Source organism: Ammospiza caudacuta, chromosome 4, assembly GCF_027887145.1.
Source record: "Ammospiza caudacuta isolate bAmmCau1 chromosome 4, bAmmCau1.pri, whole genome shotgun sequence".
Lineage (NCBI taxonomy): Eukaryota > Metazoa > Chordata > Aves > Passeriformes > Passerellidae > Ammospiza > Ammospiza caudacuta.
In genome coordinates, this window is record NC_080596.1 from 42733096 (window position 1) to 42741166 (window position 8071).

An 8071-nucleotide genomic window follows, 5' to 3' on the forward strand; every position below is an offset into this window, starting at 1 on the left:
CATGTTTTGCACATTTGGAGGGATTTGGGGGTTTTTTCCCCTTCTATACACTATTATTTTCATCAAAAATAAACCCATACCAAAAAACTGTTGCTGTAGAATATGTTGGTATCATTGGAAATCATTGACTACACTTAACTGGCTTATGATCTTTTCTTGAAATACATAGAAGTCCAACTCACCTGCCAAGTGTTCTCTGACTAATATGTATGCAGACAACCAAATGCCCTTCATCATGTGTTTTTAAAAGTGATTTATTGAACAGTTTATATTTTTCCTGACAATTTTTTGTTGCCTTTTTCCCACTGAGCAATATTGGAGCAGCTACTTAAAGTCACTTGTCACTGACATAAAACAAGCTAATCTGGTAACATGATGGCTCCTGAAACAGTGGGAAAGTAAGAGTTTTGTGGGATTTGGGCTTGGTTGGTTGATTGGTTTTGGATGGGTTCTTTGGTTTTTATTTGTCTTTGGTTGTGCATTTTGTGTGTCGTTGTGGGGGTTGGGGGCAGGGGAGGGCTCTGATTGGGTTTTTTAAATCTGTGTTTCTGAACGAGACAGTTCCAGAGAACCAGTGCAGTCACTGGTTAACTGATGCTGTTAAGCATAATTCCATGGAAAACTAGGACTTAGTACCTAGGTTGGCTGAGATCTCCTTTCATTTCCTTTGTATCCCTCTAGACCTCTGCCCTCAGGAACTGAGCTGTGGATTTTACTTTTAAGAGTAGGAGGAAATGGGACGTCATATTCTCTTGTCCTCAGTGGCTGAAGGGAGTTCACCTGCAAATTGTTTGGTCTAAAATTTCAAGTCCTGTTGCAAGACATTTTGAAGTAGAGAAAGAACACTGTATAGTGAGTGTCTTCCTCCCATTGCTTCCTGAGAGCCTTCATTAGCAGCCTCGTAAAACCCTGTGTTTTATCAGATTTCATTTATCTGCATTAAGGATGACCCCATCATGTTTGCCTATTGTCTGCTTGCTCATGCATTAACCCAAGGCTGTCAAACAAGCAATAGGTGGAGGTCCACTGGGCTGGCACTTCCTGCTCCCTTCCAGATGTACTGATAAAGGACTCTTTGCATGGATGTCTCTCAGGGTTTGAGGAGCTGCCAGGCTAAAGCTCAAGGGCTGGTTTTCCTCCTCACATGTCTCAAACACATGTACACACATATCTCCATATCAACAGCGTCAAACCAAAGCTTCCAAATGTGAGCTTGTTTTGATGCATGTTTTCAGTCAGCATTTCTTCTTTCTTGGGTCTGAACAAAAAGTAATACTCATGTCCTCTTATTATCTCTATGAAACCTCTAATCAGAGGCAAGAATTGCAGTTCTGATTGACAAAAGCACTGCTTGCTCTTTTTATGCATATCCTCATGTCTGAGCAAGAAAAGTAAATTGAGCGCCACTTATTCTATTCAAGTAATGTTCTTTCTTTCATAATAACATTATAATAATTACAAAACATTACAATACTGAAATATTTTGTGATATTTCAGAAAAATTTTCAACAGAGATAATAAAAAATAATATTTAATGGACAAAACCTGCTATTAATTACAGAAATTATAGAATATTCTGAGGTACAAGGGCCCCAGAAGGATTATTGAATCCAGCTCTGAAGTGAATGACCCTTATGGGGATCAAGCCTGCAGAGAGGCATCTGAATGATAATAGGAAAAAAAATAATGAGTTTTTATATATTGACGTGATTCAAATAATCAATTTAAAAGCTTCAAATTCAGGAAATATATTAATTTTTACATTAAAATTGAATATACTTAATATATCTGTCTAATTAGCTTGAACTATAATAGAAAATAATTTTAGAATAATCTTGGCTCTGGAATACTGTATTGGAACTTGGCAGCTCTCTCTAGCTATTGTAGCATTTGAATTGTGCTGCTGAATCCCCATTAGGGTGTTAACCAGCTTTATCCATAAATAAATTGAGAAATTATAGGTAATGATAAATGCACACTGCTGGCTCTATATATCTGCAAAACGTCTATGGAGTTTGAAAGTCTATTGTCAAATTCTTTTTCTGGGAATTAGAGGGTGGGGTGTTTAGTGCTTCAAAAATAAATAAATAAGAAAGGAAATGGGTGTGCTGTTCCTCTGTCAATTGCAAGGCCAGGTTGGTAAATTGGGACCTTTTTTCACTTGGATGTTTGCAATGGATTGACTAGATGTGGACATTATGGGGAAATGCTAAATGTGCCTGACTGAAATTTTCCCCTAAGGTCTTATATTGCAGGGATTAATGTGCATTCTACTTAAAGAGATGTGTATCAGTGGTAATAACACTTGGGACAGTCTCTCATTGAGTTCTGCATTTAACTGTAGAAAGAAGTGAACTTCTGTTAACCTTTTCACAGCACACCCAAGAGCAGATATTTACACTTAGGGAAAGTACAAAGTGATGCTTTCCATTACTGATGCTTATTACAATACTGAAGACATTCTGCCCAACTCCAGCCTGGAATGTCAGTGTTGTTGATATTTCCATGTGGAATGGAGAGATTCTGTTTGGCTTGTTTGGGAGTCTGGTGCTGAAGCTCATTTGAAGAAGAGATAAAGCATCATCTACTGAGATGGCTCAGTAGATAAAAAAGGAAGGCTGACAGGGAGACGCTGTGTGGTCAGGCACACATCAGAAGTAGGGGTATGGTCTAAGCTAAAAATCAAGAAAAATTGTCATTAAAAATGATTCTATGGATCATAGAACTATATATCCATTTAAAAGTCTTTAAAAAAAAAAACTTTTTCAAAGACTGGCTTGTTTTTTTCCATCATGTTCCTTCCTTCTGAGTTGCAGAGAAAAGCATTCTTTTTGTTACAGCTGAAATATCAGATGCACTTAGGAATGCAAATCTGAGCTTGCATAATAGCAAGCTTGCAATTCAGCAAGAAATTGAACTTTGTGAAAAAAATCTATTGATTTTGTGGGATTACAATTAATGAAAAGTGATCTGCAAGACTTTGAGAAGTATTCTTCCTGCATTTTCAGCGGTAGGAGTATGAATCAAAGATGTATTTCCACTTTTTTAGTATTTGGATAATTTTTTAAAATGACAATATATCTGAGTATGACAGATAAGTATGTAGGTATCATCTGAAATTAATTCTGTGGTAGTTTATCAGGGTAGAAGGAAACAGCAAAAAATTCCTTGATTGTTGAATGTTCTAGATCCTCTTTGTAAAAATGGGCGTTTCCAAATATTAATCGGCTTTCATCACTTATGTGGAAGTTGAAAAATGAGGAAAAATAGCTGGGCCCATTCTTTCCAAGCAGAGATATTTTCTTGAGGGGAAAATTAAACAGTAAATGTCCTTAAATAAGTCCAAGCAGTTACTGGTAAATATCAGATGTTGCTTAACAACTAGACCTTATTTAATGGTAAAAAGTAGTTAAACATTTATAACAGAATTAAATCTATTTAAATTTGCAATGGAATTTAATTTGTAGTGGTCATTTTCCTGTCTTCTTATGGCATCTGACAGAAGAGCTATACTCTAGCATGTAGAACTATCTAAAAAGGGTTGCTCTTTAACATTTTGTTGAGAAAATTTTAAGTAAATTATGTGACTGTTTAAAGGAGAGCAAAAGACAAAATGCATATGTTTCTTTTCATTTATTCTTGGATTAAAACAGTAGTGGGTTTTTTCATTTTGAAATGTCCATTTCCAATTTAGGCATCAACTAACTATAAAAGTAAGGGAAGAAAAGGGAAAAAGAAGCTATAACAAAAACTGCATTGAAATGTTACATCTTGAATTAAGCTTAGCTTAGAATAAATTTCTCCTCCCTGCTCCTCTTCTCTCAGTCAGCATTTTTAGAGCTGGAAGGTGTTTTCCTGCTTATGTCAATCTTAATAGCCAGAAACAGCTCTCACTGAAATTTTTGCAGTTTTGGTATAGAAGGAAAGACTATAATGTAGTTCCATTCATTCTTCTTTGAGACATTGCAGAAGATGATTTATAGGCAGTTACTTTTTGCCTTTCAAAAGCCTTAACCTCTGAAATACTCAGAATAACAGGCATCATTTGTTCCTTAGGGGTTTTTAGTTTATTTTTTTCCACTTTAAAAAATATTTTCAATTGTTATAGCAGATCTATGGGTGGATGTGGGCTGATACTACTGTAGGTTGTCATTTGTATTTCTAAAGTTTGATTTGTTTTATTTCTTCTTCAGCTGGAACTGTTGCCTTCCTTTACATTTGGCTGATTACATGCTCTGTTCAAAAGCCATCTGACTTAGTTGCAACTCAGATGAGTTTGGCAAGGCAGAATCTTTTGAGCAAATGGCAAAATCTGTAGCTTCTCCCTCAGCTGTGAGTCTTCCTGCAAGCTGGTCAAAATACCTTACAGTAGTTTAACATTTTTCACTGTCATATTTCTTTCTTACTCAAAATACACATTTTCTTTAAGTCCTCTGAGGATTTTTGACTCCTACTTAATAAGTGGCTGAAAGAGAGATGCCTTAGATCAGTTCTCTGAAAACTTTTGGTGGGCAAACAAAAACTAGAAAAGGACTGAACTTGATATATTTGTTCTAAAGAATAAATCATTTGGTAAATAGCATCCCTTAGGGAATTTACTCAAGGTCTTGGGAATAAAGCTGTGTTCCTCATATTTATAAGAACCCACTCAGTTTTGATTCATTATTGTATTGCTGTTTTAATATTTTGGTCTGGGTTTTTTTGCTGCTTCTTAATTTAATTTTTAGTCAACTTGATTTGAATGTTATTCTTGTAATCCTTGATTGCAATAGTACTTTAGAATTTTAAAAATTTTCTTGTTTTCTGTCATATGCTTAGAGAAACTTTTCACAGCAGTTCACAGATCCAGAAAGTCAAATACACCTCCCACTGATACATTTTCAGGCTTTATTTACAAACCAATACTTAGCTTCTTTTACACAATAGTGACCACAATGTCAAGTAAAAACATATTTCAGCAGGTACTTAGCACATCTTCACAGATGATCCATCTTTCAGCAATGCAGCTACACAGTTTAAAAAAAGAGGGCTTCAGGTTAAAAATAAGTTGTATTGTAAAGACAATTACATCTTCAGTTGCCAGCATATGTTTATACTGGGTGGGCTATTGGCAATGAACTCTTTTATTAAGTGTGTTTTTCCTGTAAGTTCCCTGTAGCTTGTTCCATTTTAGTTGACACTATACCTCAGCTGTCTCTAAGGCAACCAGACTGGTTTTTGTCTTCTAAGAGAGGAAATCATAAGACACACATATGGATACACTAGAAAAAGAGACATCTGTAAGGAATTTAAATACTACCCACAGAATTTTCATTCCTATGCTACTGCCTGATTCTCCTTATTTATTTGTGGGGTCCATTCTTGTAGATCTGACCTGGATGAACAGATTAGTCATAAGAGTGAAGACTTTATCAAATGATTCAACAGAAAGGTATGCAAGGGATGGAAGGTGAAATGGAGCAGGCATTTTATATACCCTATACTGGGTAAATTAAAGCTCTCGGAATTTGACTGAAACCACTATGAGGTCGAATCAAGACAAGATAAGTACTAACTAGAGAAAATGTCTTGTTAAACCAGAAAAAATCTCAAACTTCAAAGACATCAGCAAAAATCTGGTGCTAAGATGGAAAAGGTGTTAGGTGAACAAGTGGTGTATTGTAATTTTAAGGCCTCTTTTACCAATGGTCAATTCATTATGAGTAAATGATTGTATGACGTGATTTCATTTAGAATTTCATGTTTTGCTTGTAGTTTTACTTAGCTGACTTTGCTTTATCACATGCATGCAAAGGAAGGGCATTTATAGTAGGCATTTACATCAGGGAGCTTCCCCAGCATTTTCTGCTAGAAGAGAAAATTAGGAGGAAGAGCTTCAAGTTTTTACCTATGCTAGTGTTTGGATTTTTTATTTTATTCATGTTATCTTCAAAGAAAAACTATTTTCTGTGTGGTTGGATTCTGGTAAATTGGAGGATGGTAAATTTACAGACTAGGTGAAGTTGTCTTGATGCAACTTTCCTGCAGAAATCTGTGCCATCAGGAAAATGTATTAATGAACTTCTCTATTAAACATCTCTAAGAATTTCACATACTGCATTTCCTATGGTAAATGATAAAGCTATGTTAGTAGTTATAGCAATTATTAGGAAAATCATTGAATAATGACTGGACAAACAAAGCAGTTTTTGGCAGTGAATGCTGCTGCAGTGTAGTATTTATATTTCAGTGCAATTCAGTCAATCCTCTTTCTGTTGGAGAAGGTTGCATTCCTGACTCTCATCTGTGAAGATCTGAAAAATAGTTCAAGAGAAGTTAAGTTTTTAATTCAAATATCTTCAATACTATACAAAGAAAAATGGTCTCTCCTCAAACTTTATTTATTCCCCTAGAAAACTTTAGATGAAATTCGAAGACTAGGCACATCTCGTGGAAAAAGGCTCACAGAAAGGGATTTTTAAATTACATTTCATGGTTAATTTATCTTTAATGAATACAATTGAAAAAAATTGGGGCCTTAGCTGTTCTTAAAATATGTCACTATACTACACTACTGTTGAATATTGCCAAGTTTCTGAACTGTCATGTGGTCTTTGTAATCTTGGCTTCATGGAAAAAAAAATTGATTTCATGCCATATGATGACATATAAATAGGAAGGCCTGTTTCCTTGGAGGATGTAATTTTCTTTTAACTTGAGAGAATATTTTATCATCACAAATAATTCTAAATGTTATCTCACACTTCACGTCTGTTTCTTTGTTTTTGTGTTCTGTCTTTTTTGATGAATATTTTCTCCAGGGGTATTGTCTGCATGCATCTCCTTTCTGCAAGATAAAAATTATAGCTAGATTTGATTTTGATTGTGCAACTGTTTTCAGTCTTTATTCAATTTCCTTTCATTGCTTTTCTTTCTTTGCCATGAGTCAAATATTAGTGTAACTCAAAAAAAAAGTTCTAGTATATGATTAAACTATGGTCTTTTATATAATTGCATAGTCTCCAGACATGTTAATTTAAGTAATTATTTCCAAATGGGTATAACTGTATTTTTTATTGCTCCATTCTTTCTACACCTCAAAAAGTCCTACTTCATGTATTCAGTGAAAGATATTTTCTTATTATTTATGAATTGTTGCCTATCAACTTCTGAACAGCTGGCCTTCTTCACCTACTTAGTACTTCAGAAAATTCCTTTTCTCCAAATCCTAAATTGAAGTAAAATTTGGTTATCTATGCAGAAAAAATAAAAAATTATATCTTAAAATATTTAAAATAATTTCTGTCTTCTAAGCAATTTTTCCTAATCATCACTATTTTTGAAATATTGAGGTTCAGAATCCTTGTATTTGTCAGATTTTAAACATACAGAAGATTTTCTCTCCATTTCCCACTTTGTGCTGTTGGGATGTGTTTTTCCTGTTTTCCTTTCCTAAGCCACACTAGTAATGTATAAGGTAAAAGTTATGGTTAAGATAAGTGGTGAGTGACCCAATATAAGATAAATGGTTAAGTGACCCAAGTCACTGATGTGATCAGGCATATATTCAAGATAAAACAATTGGTATTTCTGCTGCAAGAATGGTACTATTAGTAAAGACAGTTGGTTTGGGATAAAACTGACCAAACATTTACAACCATAATACAATTATCATAATCAGAATTAGTCACCTGGGCTCATTTATAGGCAGAATAGAGAAATAGGCATTCTATGGCACAGCTAATCTCATTCTAAAATGGATTGAACAAACCACATGCTTTCAGTGCTCTCCACTGTCTGTGAAGGGACACAGAGGCAGCTCAGGTAAAGCCAAGCTGTCATGGAGACATCTCCAGCCAGCTCCCCTACACACCGCGTGGAATTGAAGCCAGATGTGAGTACACACTACTCGTCATATATAACACATGCTTCTATTTTGTTGCTAGGAATAAAATTTAATTAGATTTTGTTTTTTTATTTTATTATATCTCTTTGACCTGCTGGACTTCTTGTCCAATAAAAAACCTCAAGAGTAACTTTTTATGAACTTCTTAGAATCCTTTCTTGAATTTGAGTTACAAGTACTATTATA